At 40.3% G+C, this 16,962-nt stretch overlaps 1 pseudogene; it reads left to right on the top strand.

Moving 5' to 3' along the window:
* Nucleotides 1-14,055: 14,055 nt before the first annotated feature.
* On the top strand, nucleotides 14,056-16,962 carry LOC138037537 (craniofacial development protein 2-like; annotated as a pseudogene).

Genomic DNA, 16,962 nt, shown 5'->3' with positions numbered 1-16,962 from the left:
TAAACAACGACGTGAAACGTCCATATCAAGGATCTCGAGAAGAAATGTCAGGCTCGGGATCCTGACCTTGGTGTTTCAGTTTACTTAGTTTTTTTTTGTTTTGTTTTTTTTTCCATTGCTTTGAATCGAACTCTGCATATATAGACTTTCTTTCTGTGTCCTTCAATCACGAGTCTTTACCAATGAACTTGGTCTATAGATTATTAAGGTCTATTTTTCAGGACTTAAATCTTTTCATCGAAGTCCAAAGATGTAAACACAGCACTAGTGCAGCAGTTATTAATTTGCAACAGTAAAATCTGATATCTAGTAAAACTTTGCTATCCTTCCCATTGCTAATCAGTTATGAACAGTTAATCCGCGATTGTTATCTTACAAGGGGCTCGTTTCTCGAAATTCCCGGTAATTACCGGGCCCTTTAACTTACCGGGATCGTTACAGGGAAACTTTGTCGGGACCAAAAGAATGTTTCTTAATATAAAGCACCCGTAAACCTTCCCGGTACTTATCGGGGCCGATAAAATAACCGGGAGTTACCAGGCTCTTGCGTGCACTTCACGCTCGTCATGAAAAGAAGAAGAATGACTTGGCTCTAGATCCGTGCGACAAAGCTTGTAGCATCCAGTTTCCCAACCGAGCTCTGTGATGTAAAAAAATGGTGCCGTTCGAAGCGATGACCTTCCATCGTTCCTTTTACACCTTCTGGCAGTGAAGGCGGGTTTTTAAACCTCAGTGGCGGGAGAATTTTTGCAAAGGATGTTTAGATGGTAGGATTTTTTTTGTTTATTCACACTTTTTGTAAGCAACCCTTTTAGTTTTCTGGGAAGCAACGCTCTTTTGGAGTAATAGAAGCTCAGAATTACTTACAATTTCACAGCTTCATTTCTCCTTTTAAGTGAACGTATCGCAAATGCACTAAGTGTTAAAAAGCCGATCAAAGTCCAGATTTCTTTGTTGGGAAGAGAGTGCAATCTGCAGAAAATGTTACAACGAGGTTAAGCAAAATTCTCGATCTCGAAGTCTTCGATTCAATACCAGCAGTAGATTGCCGCATACAGCGAATCAGTGGAAGGAGGTATGTCTTTGAGTTATCGTTTAGCATTATCAGATGTTTTGAATTCTCTTCAAGAACATTTGTTTTCAATTTTATCTCGACAAGTACGTCGGGTGGAATTCCGTCTTACGAGACCAAAGGAGAATTCTTGCCTCAGGTTCACTGTATTTATTTCGATTTTCATTGGCATATGTGAACACTCTCAAGATACACCATTTGAAAAAAAATCACGTTTATTTAATGAAACCAAAATAAAATTCTTAATTACGTAGTTATTTATCGTAAGAGTATAGTAGATTTTAAAAGGCATTGCTAAAAGGGATCAATTAGTTCGTAATCACTTATTAGTTTATGGGATAATTCTATCCAGTCATGGTGGTTTAGTGGTCATCAACCGTGTCTCCCATCTCTGTGACCCAGGTTCAACTCTGGCCTCGGGTCGTATGTGGGTTGAGTTTCAGTCGATCTCAATCTGACTCCGAGGGTTTTTCTCCGGGCACCCCGGTTTTCCTCCCTCCTCAAAATTGACTCCCGGCCTATTCCATCGGGCTGTGGTGCTGTGCTCCGAGGTCATACATGGGTCGTGTTCAGGGACCGAGCGCCTAGCCGGCAGCACAGTTGCTTCGGCCCGACATCGTTGAGCTGCGCCCTTAGTAATTCAGTCTCCGTCTGCGAGAAAGGGCGATTAGCAGATCAGATCTTCTTCTTCTCTATCCTTGATTTATTGTGCGTGACTCCTTCAAGTCAAAGATACTTGGTGAAGCCCTAGCTGGAAGTAAAATAATTATATTGTTAAATTTGTGGCACCTTTATTAAGGGGGTGGCACATAACTACAGAAGGACAATGGTTGCTAAGGAACCTTTTTAGTAAAAGAGCCCTACAAAAAGGTTGCATGGATGGTTCTTTGAAGTAACTTTTTCAATGGAAATCTGGCATCAGGTGTATGCGCAACTACTCCCAGTCCTCTGACTCGAAAAGAACGAAAAGACCAGGCAGTTTTTTCATCGGATGGGAGCCGTCCCATCAATATTCCTAAACTGTAGCATGGCATTTCTATTTGGGCAAAAAATGGAACTGATGACTGTTGAGTGGCTTTTGGACAAAGTGACCCAATAAAATTAATGTTACTGTTAGAGTGCACCTCACTCCAAGTGTTTTTCACTGCAAAGTTGAATCTTTTCATCTATGGCAAATACACTTTTCCATGTTCTCCTTGAAAATTGGTTGCAATGCACAGTAAATTTAACAAAACTCTCTCCATGTTTTGTCACTTTCAAGGCCTAGCTAGCAAGAAGCAATAATCGAGTCTTTAACCGAGGTGATCCCTAACAAACTGCTCTGTATTGCAAAAAAGTCCAAAACAGTTTGTTCCCTTATGGTTGAAATTAACTCATGCCTCTCATTAGCTTTGCAAATATCTCTCTGGTGTTGACATTTATCTTAAACAAAAGAAAATATTTTGAGTCAAGTTGGGCTTAAGTTATGTAAAGGGCTATTGAGTAATGGTGTCCAGGCAGAAATTTGCTGCTTTGCACTGCCCACCACTGCCACGGTAAGTTACCGGGTCTTTCGAGAAACATGCCCCAGGCTTGTTCCAAAGAGTTGACGGATTTCAGAAATTCCCAGTGCTAAACGAAGAATTCACAGCTCCTCAATGATCAATATTACGAAAGGGAGTGGAAACCATCAACCTTAAGTAAGCTGCAAGGACTCGTTTCATTTAAATAGGCCATTTCCGAGTTCATGTCTGCCTCCCATTCAAGGCGAGTCTAAGTAAAAAGTTTTTGTGATGGTAATTAGTTCTGCTTTACATATGAATTAAAACAAATTTTCATAAGAAAAACTTCGCACTTAGACTCGCTTTGAAGGTGAGGCAGACATGAACTCAGAAACGGCCTATTAGGGTACCAAAACAAGTTTTTTTATATTTCCAGTGAGCGGAAATTTAAACAACTAGAAAAATTGTTTTGCAAATAGATTGTTTGTTCATGTCATGCTGTTTGGCCGGGTAGATTTAACATTTGACCATTGTTCTACACGATAGCATCTTGTGTCAAAAGATCAAAATCCATAAAATGCATTTTGATATTCTTTCTTTTTGTCAAAAGCGAAATGAAATACGTAATACCTGCTCTGAACACTCTCAGTTCGTGATGTTCTGTTGCATGAGCACTTCGGCTATAAATGCACGCTGATTGATTGATTGATTGATTGATTGATTGATTGATAGGATGATTGATTGACTGACTGAGTGATTGATTAATCGATCGATCGCTCGTTTATTGATCGTGAGATCAATTGATTCATGAATCCGTTTGATTTTTACAGAAAACAAATGTGTTCTTGGATGTTTCATGAAAGGAACGGGATTAGGATTCACCTTTGGAAATGTAGTCGACGTTAATGGATTGTAAGAAAAATTCGATTGACAAGTGTATTGAAGGACAATGTACGGTAAGAAGGTGTGGGTATAACTTTAAAGTCTTTTCTTTTCATGTAACTTCTGATTATAGCTTGGTTTTTGGTTTATAACGTTGACGCGTACTTAACTTGGTAAAACCAAACTTAAAGGAGACCGTTTTTAGGGTAAACCATTCACAGATTACTCAGAATTGCAACGAGCGTATTGCCAAACGATAATATGCTTTCCTTTGAAGTTTTCTTTGTAACCTGGCGCCGTCATGGCAGTTCCATGCCGAACTTACAATTATGCTTTTTGAGGCCAAATAACGCATTCTGCGATCCATTCGTGTAAACTCATGTTCTTCAGTTTACCCAAGTAAATGTAGTATGATTTCTTGCGCATGACTGTTTAAAATATGATATGCAGAAAGTTGGCTGTGATGGGGTCATTGGATCAAATGCAGTTGTTGACAGATGGGGTGTGTGCAATGGAGATGGAAGTACATGCTCACGAGGCATTAAGGCGGAGGACGTGATAAAGCTAAACACCACCAGCACCAAGAAGGTGGTGATTCCAGGATCTGGAACTGCCAAGCTCTTAACCAGCGCTCTGGATTGGCTGAAACGTATCGGATATGACGTAGATAGGCATGGTCAAGTTGCATCTCCTGAAAGTGCCACCAAAGACTCAGAGAAGAATGACCTTTATTGGGCTGTTTTAAAATCTGGTTGCAGCGTATCCTGTGGGGGAGGTAAATATTTTTTTCTTTCCCTAAGTTGTATTCGTTTTGTTACCTTTGCTCTTCGATGTGCATTACTGCACATGTCCGCCTTCGAGATGTGAAGAGAACTGATGCGCTTAAGCATTAATCGAAGGAGGCAAACTTGAAACGCGGCGTCTTAACAGTAAGGATAAGAGTTTGATTTTTTTCTTAGATTTGTTCACTTTTTTTACCGAAAATGTTTGCGATCAACATATCCTTTTAAAGAAATTTGTGACTACGATTTGCACACAAAACACAGTGCTTCCTTTTGTTTACTGCACTTAAACTGGCCATTATCATTATCATTATCATTATCATATATCATTATCGTCTAGGAGTTTCAGTAGTTTTCTCTGAGTCTAACAGCGTTCCACGGCCACATAAGAGCATTTTAGTGCTCTTATTACTTAAAGTAATATGACGCATGTTTTTTTTGCTCACGATGTCGTCACTTAGGTTGAAGTTCAGTTCTTTTATGTTGTTTACCACCACGATGACCAGTAATCACCAATTTTACGATAGCACTATTAAGCTCATTGTCTTTGTGCTCGCTTAAGTGCCCGCTTACTTAGTTAACAAGCTCACCATCTTGTCAGGTTCAGAGGTCTCGTTTGCTGAGTGTCGCAAATCAGACGATGGTTCGCCGGTCAATGAAGAGAAATGCGACGCTGGTCAGAAATCTCCTCGGTGCACTGTAACTATCAGCCGTGTCCTCCTATGTAAGTGCACGCAATAATAGTGAGGCAGTCTGATAAGTTCATACGAGATTTGCGGACGCCTAAACTAGACTGGATCAGTGGACCTGTTCACGTAGAACATGAACCCCCCCCCCCCCCCTCAAATGCGGAATACGGTCAATCGAACGCACCCTAATTTATGTGTGTGTGACGTAGTCGGAGACATCCCACATTGATTGACTGAGTAGGTAATGGGAGTTTAAGATCGATAAGACGGCGACGTTGACGAAAATGTTGCTTCAAAATATTGCACTATCAAAAATCTTTAGCGATTATTCTATCTCGTTCACGTCGTGCGATGTGGGCGAAGTATCCTAAAAATAAATTGCCACGTAAGTTTTCGGAGTAAATAACAAAAAGAATGAAAGGTTCACATCAGTATGCTCATATTTGTCGTCAAAACCTCAAATGTGGTGATTTGAAGTCGTTGTTATGCAGAGTACCACAAAAATATGTGTTAAAATGCGTGCCGCACGTGCAGCACGATTATTTTCCTCTTTTAACCAATGATATTATTGTTTTGTTTTTGACCGTAGCCGTCGTCGCGGCTAGGTAACTAAGCACAAAACCGTAAATATAACACATAACATGAGAATTTTATTGCATAAAGCTCATTTTGTACAAATCTATACGCTTTATTTTCACATGTGGAAAAGGCTTATACAGCCAATCACAATGGCGTACAGCTTTTTCACATGTGGAAGTATAACCAATCAACGATAGCGTAAAGGCGTTTCCATGCCAATCACTCGTGCATCTCGTGCATCTCGTGCAAATCGTACTTTGTTATTGAATTAAATTAAATTTGCATTTGGTTCTATTGTTAGTGAGTGTTTGTTTCTAATTTGCGTTCAGAAAACTATTTTAATGAAAATTCTCGTATTATGTGTTCCTCGCTCGTTCGGGTTTTTGACAACAAATAACTCGTGAATAAAACTCCGTAAGCCGCACTTTCTATGACGTAAACTATATTTAAATAGTTTATTGAACTCTACTTGTATGAAAATTCTTCCTTTTGCAAATATGGCTGCAGGTCACATGAACGAAAACACTCTATAGGGAGTTTACGCGACATCGTTGTCGAAGACACAACGACGAAAGAAAACAATCGTTAAAAAAATAATGGTTTTTCACACACTGCGCGTGTGCTGTACATTTTAGCACATTTCTTTGCCGTTTTCGTCCTGACAATAGGGAGTTTAACCCTTTCACCGCCATAAATACAAATTGACACTTATAGATTTTACTCTGTCTAACGATTTTACTCGTCAATGGGGAAGCCCTCGGCGGTGAAAGGGTTAAGAAACCACGACGGCTACGGCGGTGGAACCGTCACTTTAAAATATAAGTTTGAGCTATTCTAAGTATTTCTTGATTATTCCATCTTGTTTATATAATACAATATGGGCGAGGTGTCCTGTAACTGGATTGGTACGGACAGATTTGAAGGAAAGCGTGAGACCGAAAGATTCACTGTAGTTTGTCCACGTTGTCGCGAAAACCTTTAATTTGGTCATTTCATGTAGTAGTTTTGACGAATACGGGAGAGAAATGTACAAAAACGCGTGCCGCACGTGCAGCACGATCATTTTGGTTCTTTTAACCAATAATATTACTTACTTTTGGCGTTGTCGTTGCCGTAGCCGTCGTCGTTTCTTAAACTCTCTAATGACCCGTGGCCAGTTGTTCAAACGATGAATAGCGCTATCCGCCGGATAAATCACCATCCAGTGGCAAGAGAGTAACTTCATACTCTCTTACCAGTGGATAAGTCATAGCGAAGCCAATTGCTCAATCCAATGGATAGACAGTTATCCAGTGGATAGCATTATCCACCTTTTGAACAACTGGGGCCAGGGGTACTACCTTGTATATATATGTGCCACAGCATTTTCATTTCTATTTTAAGATCATAATGTCCTGCCAATTGAACTTCCCCCAGGAGTCTTGTACGTCAATAATTTATTGTACTGTAAGCCTTGCATATTTACAGTTACCCTTGGGGGCTCGGAATGGCCATTCATGTGGACTGGAGCACACTTTTTTGAAGAAAATGTACTAAAAGAGCCCTCTAAAAATAGCTTGGTCTTTGTGAATGCTGTGACATAAGCCAAATATGGAACTTGTATGCTCCTAGCCATGGACTCCGGACAGTGACTAAACAACTAATTTTCTTATTTCCGTTTCAATGTTTCAGTGTTGTAGCGTTATTCGATCTAAACAAACAGTCTTCTAAGTGTTGAAACCCTTTCGAGCCTCCTTAAGCAACGACAACGGCGACGGCAACGAGAACGTCACAAATTTGCATATTAGTGGGCAAAATCAAAAGCTTTGCACGCCTGGCACGTGTGTTTTTCACTTTTGTCCATTTCTTTCCCGTCGTCAGCAAAACAACAACGTGAAATAGCCAAATTTGAGGTTTTATGAAGAACGTTAGCACTTGAGGATATATTTTTATTTTCTCCCCTAATTTAACCACCGTTCCGACCACTGTCAGTTTTGAGAAACTACCACAACCTCGTCATATTAAAAAGGTTGAAATAATCACGAGTTCATTACAATAAGGTGAATTTATAATTTGAGATGACGTTCTTGTTGCCGTTGCCGTCGTCGTTGCTTAAGGAGGCTCGAAAGGGTTTTGAGACTTAGAAGACTCTCTGTTTAGATCGAATAACGCTACAACACTGTATCACGTAACAGCAATGTTATGGTACCATATGAAACACCGATTAATTCGAAACAAAATGCAATCATTATTGTGATATATAAGTTACCTTGGCAACGGGAAAGCCCAGCAAAAACACCCTATATTTTGGATTTAGTTGCTCATATCTTAAAAACGAACTTGGTGACGCCCCTTTTTAATTGCTCAAAAGTGATTAGAAGGCCACGATGAAGCTTTCTGCAAAGTTTTAAAAAAATGTGTCTAGAAGATTCAGAGCTACCTTACAGAAATTCCAAAATTAAGGTGGCTCTGAATCCACTGGACATAATTTTATTTGAACCTTGCAGAAAGTTTCATCATGCCCTTGTGATTACTTTTCAGAAATAATAAATGGGGCTCACCGAGTTCGTTTTTGAGATATAAGCAACTAAAGACAAATAAAGGGTGGTTTTACAGGGCTTGACCGTTGCCACGGTGACATATTATGCCACAATAATGACTGTATCTTGTTCATCAATAATTCGTGTTTTATTTGGTACCACAATATTGCCAATTTATGATACAACGTTGTGGTGCCAATCTTTCTAATAAGAGCGTCACTTGGAGGCGTTGAAACTTGTTCGAGCTTCCTTAAGCATGAGAATACCTCAATATAGTCCTTGTTATAAACAAATACTAGGATAGCATTTATCCGGTGGATAGCGCTATGAGAGACAATTGTTTAAATTGTCCAGATAATTGCAAGGATCATGATTAATTATTTTTGAAAAATGCGTGAGTACCCTCAATTTTGTTTTTGGATTAAGGACAATAAGCCATGGGCGTCGTCTCACAGCCCTTCAATGTTTATAAACCTGTGGGATGTAAAAGAACCCGCACACTATTTGCAAGGAGAAGGACATGGCGTTCCCGGTGTTGTAGTCTGTCCTCTGAGGTATATCATGGTTAGGAGGATAAACGCTCGGAGGCCGACTTGTGTAAGAAACTCCGTGTCCCTTAATGTACAAATGAAACGAAACGTAAGCTTTATCTGGATTCTACTTTATTCGTTTCGCAGCCTGGTCCGGTTGTAATTATATAAGGTTTGGTAACGATTAACTTTCCCTTGTTTTATTTATTTCTTGCAGCGCATAGTAGATATAATAAAACTCTGGTTAATGAAACAGAGGGTGTCATGAATAATTCAACAGGTAAGTGAAATTCTTGTCAGTACCTGGCAATCACCTGATAGTCGTGTTCAACATTAAGAAGAACAAGCACAAGAGAATATAACTTGTACGGAATCTTGTTGGTGCTTTTGTTATTTTGTGGATATCTTTTCAATGCGATGATTAAATTATCTTTCTATAGAAGAATCCAGTGACCTCTCGTCGACAATAGAAAGAGAAGGAAAGGGATTTATGGGACAGATAAAACCATCCTTGAACAAGGTAAAATACATTACATTATTTATAATCAAAGCTTAGTTAAAATAATTTTCCTTTTTTTCCTGGGTTGTTTACAACAGTAGGCCCTCCTTGCCAATTTGAGGGCTTTCTTGGATGCTATTGCTCTGAGGGATATGCCTATTAATGGAACAAACGCGTGCTTAATGTACGTATATATTTCTTCTTTTTCAGGTTTTTTTGCTGTAAGTCATACATGAAAGGAAAGGAAGTGAACTTTATTTAAGTGTCTAGTCGTTCTAGCTCTGGAGCGCTAACTGGAGACACTGTAAACTGGGGAAACCGGAGTACCCGGAGAAAACCTATCGGTGCAGAGTAGGAAACCAACAAACTCAATCGAACTCGGGCCACATTGGTGGGAGGCGAGAGCTCCCACTACTGCGCCCTCCCTGCACATATTCCGTTAGACTGTATTCACAGTCGCTAACAATAATACTTAGCGTTTTATCAATCGCATATCAATACGCTAGCTAAAACCACTGTTTAGTTAAGAAAAAAAAGGCTTGATCGCAGGGCTGTCCTCCCTTTCACCCCTTTTACGTTATGTAAAACGACACGAAACATCTAGCACTGAATATATTTAACAACTATTTACCTCAGTGGAGGTGACTAGTGGTGGATATCTACCGAGCCACCACTAGCCACTGACACTGAGGTGAATAGTTGTTTTAGTATATACTAAAACAGTAAGAAAAAATAGCAAATCCCGCGTGAGTTGCTCGGAGGTGAATAGCAAAGGATATCAGGAGTTTGAGTAGCCAATCAGAGCGCGCTTTGAACGCTATCCACTCTTTTAGTACACACTAAAAAGCATTAGTATAAATACACAGGTGATTATACAAAATCGCGCGCTCTCATTGGCTTGCTATCTCGGATTATGAGCCGATAATCACCTCTGAAAGCGGCATGAGATGCTGTAGAACCAAATGTGAAAATGGTAAAAGAATGTGCGTTCCTCGAGGTAAACGATAATGAACTTGAATTTCATTTGAGTGTCAACTGCATTTAGCCCTGGGGCACTAATTGGGGTCATCGCTGTACAGAAAATCAAACCAAATCAACTCGACTCATATCAAATCGTAGGTTGGTTTTTGAGGGGAGAGGAAAACCGGAGTACCTGAAGAAAAAAGACTCAAGACCTCTCAATAGCGATATTCACTGTTTATAAACAATTCTCTTGATAGTTAAATTTTGCCAACCACAGAACAAAAGAACCATTTTGTCGACAACCAATCGATCTCTGGTTGGCACATTAATGATAATGGACCTTTAACCTCATTCGCGCGGCGGCCATATTGGCCATTTTGTACCCCGAGCCTCGAGTTGAGATGTTTGGGAACGAGTTTCGCTGAGCAAAAACAAAAGCTTTCAATCCCTCGGGACTCAACATGGCGGCCGTGTGATTAAGACCTACAGGTGACGTAACGGTGAGTATCGCTATAAAACAGATGAATAAATATAGACGAACAAAACCACGGGACTATAACAATTCTACCAAAGAAATCTTAATCACAAGAAAATATTCGTCTCCCCGGCAAACAAAATGTGTACGAAAGCTGTCAGCCAGGAATTATTTCATTTGCAGAACTGTGTCCGAGCCATACCACAGCAAAGGCTGTGTTATCCAATATTTAATGTTACTCTTTTTTCGGTTTTAGTGTCAGCGGTCTGTCCATTAAGAAATCCATACTACACTGGATTCAAATCATGCAAAGATTCGAGGGATTGTGGTACCGGAGGAGTGTGCTGTCTGGATATGGCTGGAGGACATTACTGTCATCAACTTAGTAGCGTAGAATGATTAACAAATTAACCTCCAGATAGCTGGGATATCGGGAAATGATGCTTGAACGGGAGGTTGAACAGTCTGTAAGAAGCGAAGCTTTAAAGGGACTGTGTCATGAAATTTAGCCAAATTAAGCGACTGGTAATTGATAACCAAATCAACTGAAACGTAAGAATAACTACGAAAAACATTGAAGGAGGCAGGGATGGGCAAAATGGTAGCAGATTCAACTGGATTGCAATGGAAGGATTTGAAAACTATTTTTCAGCCTAACAGCTTTTCAAAGTTTATCTCTGTTTTTTGAAACTAATATTTTGTATTATTGACACATACTTTTTGGCATGAGGCTTTGATTTGTGTTGTCCAAAAGCAATTTCTGGGTTAACGTTAAGTTGTATGGAGAATAAAGGCGAGTAATTGATAAAACTCAGCAAAATAAACTGCCGTGCCGTGACACAGCCACTTTAAGGCAAAGGGGAAAGAATGTAGCTCAGGTGCATTGTCTCCCAATATCAGAAAACCTGGTTTTAGAAGAGGGCAAAGTCATTCAATTTTTGAATTTCCGAGAATACTAGGACACACAGCAACAATAAACTCGCGGGTTTTCTGAGGGTTATCCAATACAGGCACTTGATGTATAACGTTAATTGGTGCGAGCGTCACAAAGTGCCCCTCTAAAGAAGATACGTAGCCAAAAGGTAATACATGAAGTTCTTTAACTTAAGGGGACACTTTGTGGCACATTGGGAGTGATATCGTTAAGGAGTCTGTGATTTACTTGCAAAACACGGAAAAACCATGTAGGTGATCATCGCACCTGAGAATTATGATCATATACTGTACATTTTAGATGTAAAAAAATCCTTGGGATATGGAATTCACTTAAAAACGCGGTGACCTCAAATAAAATCTCTCTAATAATGATTTTTAAGGATTAGGCTTTGTCACAACATCTTGGTCACTCTGTAAAATTCCTAGCGACTTCTAAAAAATTAATGTGCAAGCAAAACTGACAACATACTGTGTTTTCATAAGACTGTATTATTTCAGGGATACTACCAATTGTAGTCTCGTTATTGTTTCAAGTTCTCGAATTCAGTACTTAAGGTCTTACAATGTACGTTATTCTTATACTCATACAAATATTCTATTCAAGTCCCAGCTAAGATATCGGGACCTAACCGATCTGTTACGATCACCGACCGTTTCACATGTACCTCCGCAAATGTCATTTATTGCATAACCTGTACGTTGTGCAATAAATAATACATTGGTGAGACAGGTAGACGACTAGGTGACCGATTCCGCGAACACCTTCGCGATGTTGAGAAGAATGACAAGGATGCATCCAAGCCAGTCGCTCGCCATTTTAATCTGCCTAACCACTCCAAAAAACACATGGCTATCTGCGGCCTTTCCCTACATCTAGGTACGACGGAAAGCCGCAGGAATCTGGAACAAAAATTCGTCCTTCAAATCGGCACCCTTAATCCTCACGGTATTAACGAACGCTTTTCATTTAACTAATATATTCCTATTTTTCACGTTGCCATGTTACCACCAATAGCGTAGCTCCTACTCTACTATAAAAACTACACGTAACCCACAATTCCTCGATTCGCTCTGACGAAGGGCTAACGCTCGAAACGTCAGCCTTTAGAATCTCTGTACGATGGCCAATTTACATTGTCAACTCCGTTGATAAAACCAAATTTTTGTAATAACTTACTTACATCATTCGAATTGCAATTCCAAAGGTAATTGAAAAACTCAATGTTACAATTGCAAACTGTGAAATTACAAAATTTAAATATGTACATTGATAAAATATTAGTTAATCTTGATTGCAGTTCAGTTCAGTCCCATTTCTTAATCGAGCTTGGTATGAAGCTTGTTTGGAATCTTTTAGTTCAACATTTTAAAAGTGGAAGTCTTCTAGGATTTTTAAGAAAGTAGGTTTTGGTGGTAGGTCTTGGCAAAAGGCTATATAGTTTACTATTGGAATGCGTTACGTTCTTGTAAAATTTCATGCACAGGTGTTCGCGTCTTTCCCAAAGTGTAGTAAGGTTCACGACTTTAAGTGTTTCTCTTTGTATGACAACTGCGGGTGCACAATACGAAGCGCCCGACGCTGGATGGCTTTTAACTAGTCTTTGAACAGTGCCAAACAGGGCAAGCGCATTCTAATAAAGGTCTGATAAAGTAACAGAAAACAGATCGTAGATCTTGAGGATGTACACCACTGTGCTTAAGAATTCTCAGGGCATAGAGTCATTTGCTAGCCTTGGAACAAATATCATCTATGTGAGTCGATCATTTAGGGTGCGTTCGATTTACCCTATTCTGGAATAAGAATACGTGGAGTGATGATTTAAAACGGCATGTCTGGCGCTTTTGAAGCAACAAGGATAATAAAGATAATTATGTTTAAAATATCATTTTAGCAAGTGTTTGATAATTTTAATGTGAATCTCCGTAAAAACGAAGGATTTCGAACTTCTATTCGGATCCATGTATTCCTATTCAGGAATACGGTCAATCGAACGCGCCCTTAAAGTCAGAAGACACATTCACTCCAAGGGGTTTACAAGAGGTAAGACAGTCAAGGTGATGGTCATTTACTTTTATTTTAACCATGCAGTTACTTCCTCCGAAGAATAAGGTATAGCATTCGGCTTTGACTTTTATTTTCTTATTTTTTCGCCTCCCGATTTTCCTGCCTACACATAAGATTTCCTTCCTCAAATGTCTTTACTTTTCAACTCTATCACTTTTCGTCTTTATTATTATTATTTTTTAGTGATTGCTAAACTACGTCACCCATCCCAAGGGGTCACCACCTTATCGCGGTGGGATGGTTTGCGTGTCTCAATGACCCCTAGAGCTATGTGGGCTGGAGTCTTGTACTCCTGGTAGGGCTACCCATGCCGAACAGGTCGAAGGCTAGAGACCAGACGAAGTGTAACCCCTGGTCCTCCAGGTTGGGGGTTGGGCTGGGGGCTGATAACCCACTCCCGTAAAAAAAGAGCCTATTACAGAAACGGAAGACATTCGAATCTATTAACATCGGTGACGCGACGAGAGCTCTTGATAGCAGGATGACGCCTTTGGGCCAAAGCCGAAAGGAAGACCAAAAGCCGACAGCCTCGATCTTGAATCCGAAGAATAAAACAAGGATAGGAAACTGGAATGTTAGGACCATGTTCGAGACTGGGAAGGCTGGCCAAGTAGCAAAAGAGATGAAGAGATATGAGATAGATATTTTGGGTATTAGCGAATGCAGGTGGAGAGGAAGCGGAAAATCCAAGCTTAATACAGGAGAGGTATAATCTACAGTGGCGAAGAAAATATACACCAAGGAGGTGTAGCAATTATGATGTCACAACAGGCAGCCAGATGTCTTATGGAGTGGACACCAGAAAGTAGCCGAATTATCAGAGCAAGGTTTTAGTCAAAGTATAGGAAACTGACGTTGATACATGCATACTCCCCGACCAACGATGCGAGTATAGAGAGCAAAGACGATTTCTACGAACAACTAGAGGGTACGGTGCAGAAGTGCAACAGAAATGACATCCTGCTTATTACTGGAGACCTAAATGCTAAAGTGGGAAAAGGAACGCCAGAAGAAAGAGGGGTACTGGGACAACACGGTACAGGAGACAGGAACGAGAATGGCGAAAGGCTATGTGAGTTCTGCGAGATGAATGGTTTAGTCATCACAGGAACAATTTTTCCCCATAAAGAAATTCATAAAGCAACATGGACATCACCAAATGGCAGAACCAAGAACCAGATAGACCACACAATGATTGCAAAAGAATATAGATCGTCAGTCATGGATACTGTAGTCAGGAGAGGTGCAGATGTGGGAAGCGACCACTACCTAGTGGAGACTAGGCTCAAGCTGAAGTTGAAAAGAAACCCAAGGGAAATGAAAGGTCGAACAAGGTTGGATACGCAGAAATTAGCAGACGAAGAGATGCTTGTCAAATACAACATTGAGGTCAGAAACAGATTTCAAGCCCTGACAGAGTTGGATGAAGAAAATGCCGACCACATGAACAACAGGATGGAGAGTATATATGTTGGTGCAGCTAAAGATGTACTAGGCATAGCTCAGAAAACCAGCAAACCTTGGTTGCACGACAGGACGTGGAAGAACGTAGAGGAAAGGAGGCAACTAAAGTTGAAGTTAGAAAGTACACGTTCAGAAAGAGTCAAGAAAAGAATAAAAGAAGAGTACAAAGGAAAAGACCAGGAAGTTAAACGAAGTGCTTGTGAAGATAAGAGGTATTGGATGAATGAGATGGCAGATATTGCTGAAAGAGCAGCAGAAAACGGGAGAGCAGGGGAACTACATCGTATAGTGAAGACAGGTGAGAAGAAAAGAACAAGTACAGTAGTCAAAGATAAAAATGGAAAACCAACAAACGAACAGAGTGAAAGACTGAAGATCTGGAAAGAACACTTTGACACAGTACTAAACAAAGAACCACCTGTCAGGCCTATAGAGCCACATGAAATTGGACACATCGGAGCATTCCAACCAACAGAGGTGAAAAATGCTATAAAATCAACGAAAAGTGGGAAAGCAGCTGGTCATGATAGCGTAGTTGTAGAGCTTCTAAAGACAGATTTGGAAGAGAGAGCAAATGAGTTGACAAAGTTGTTCAACAAAGTGAAAGAAGAGGGTGTAGCACCAAAAAGCTGGAGCAAAGGACTAATAGTAAAGGTACCCAAGAAGGGTAACTTACGTGAGTGTACGAACTGGAGGGGTATCACACTTTTACCAGTCATAAGTAAGATCTTTGGCAGAGTGTTGATAAGTAGAATTAAAAAAGGAGTTGACAATATCTTGAGGAAGGAGCAAGCAGGATTCCGAGAGAACAGAAGTACCATCGAACAGATTTTTACTCTCAGGAATATACTGGAGCAAGTCAATGAATGGAATGCAACTCTGTACACACATTTCATAGACTTTGAGAAAGCATTTGATTCTATACATCGCGAAAGTCTATGGAAAATCATGTCAATATATGGAATTCCAGAAGAGCTTATCTGTCTGATAAAAGCAATGTACAGCAACTTTGAATGCGCAGTCGTGGAAGAAGGTGAAACAACAGAATGGTTTCAAGTTCAGTCTGGAGTAAAACAAGGGTGCACCATGTCAGGTTTTCTTTTCTTACTATCAATTGACTGGGTCATGAACAGAACTACAGAGGGTAGGAGAACTGGCATACGATGGAAGCTCACCTCGGTCTTAGAAGATCTTGACTTTGCAGACGACATTGCCTTATTGTCATCTAGATGTGTTGACATAGAAGATAAAACCAGTAGGCTTGTCGATGAAGCTGCCAGAGTAGGACTTAAGATTAACGCGAAGAAGTCAAAAGTTATGCGAATAAATGCCACAAACGAACAAGGAATAAAAGTAAATGTCGAGCAGGTAGATGACGTTGAGGAGTGTTTGTACATAGGTGCACTGCTGGATAAAGAATGCGGGGCGACCAAAGACATACAACAGAGACTAAGTAAAGCCAGACAAACTTTCTATAGGTTGCGAAGAATTTGGTACTGTAACGAAATTAGCAGGAAGACGAAAGTTCAATTGTTCAAAACAATTGTCAGAGCAGTTTTGATGTATGGCTGCGAAGCTTGGAAACTCACGAAAACAGAAGCAAAGAAGCTGGACGCCTTCCAATACAAATGCATGAAACGCATACTGAGAATAAGATGGCCACGGACCATCTCGCACCAACAAATGCAGGAGACCACAGGAGTGAACAGAACGAGTGATGAGATCAGACGCCGAAGATGGAATTGGATCGGGCATATATCGAGGAAGAACAGAGAGGAGCACTGTGTTACAGAATTGGAGTGGAGGCCAGAGGGGAGGAGGAGACCAGGTCGACCAAAAACAACATGGAGGAGACTGAATGGTTGAAGACGAAAGACGAGTAGCTGGGTGGCAATCATGAACGACTGTCAGAGCTTTAGCAGCAAACCGAAGTGGATGGAAAGAGAATGTCAAGCCTTATGTGCCTTATGGCACGAAGAGATATAGAGATAGAGAAACTACGTCACGCGGTACCCTATCGATTTAA

The sequence above is a fragment of the Montipora capricornis genome, chromosome 2, assembly GCF_036669925.1.
Source record: "Montipora capricornis isolate CH-2021 chromosome 2, ASM3666992v2, whole genome shotgun sequence".
Taxonomy (NCBI): domain Eukaryota; kingdom Metazoa; phylum Cnidaria; class Anthozoa; order Scleractinia; family Acroporidae; genus Montipora; species Montipora capricornis.
The sequence above is the reverse complement of the archived record's forward strand: the minus strand, read 5'-3'. Positions and strand labels throughout refer to the sequence as shown.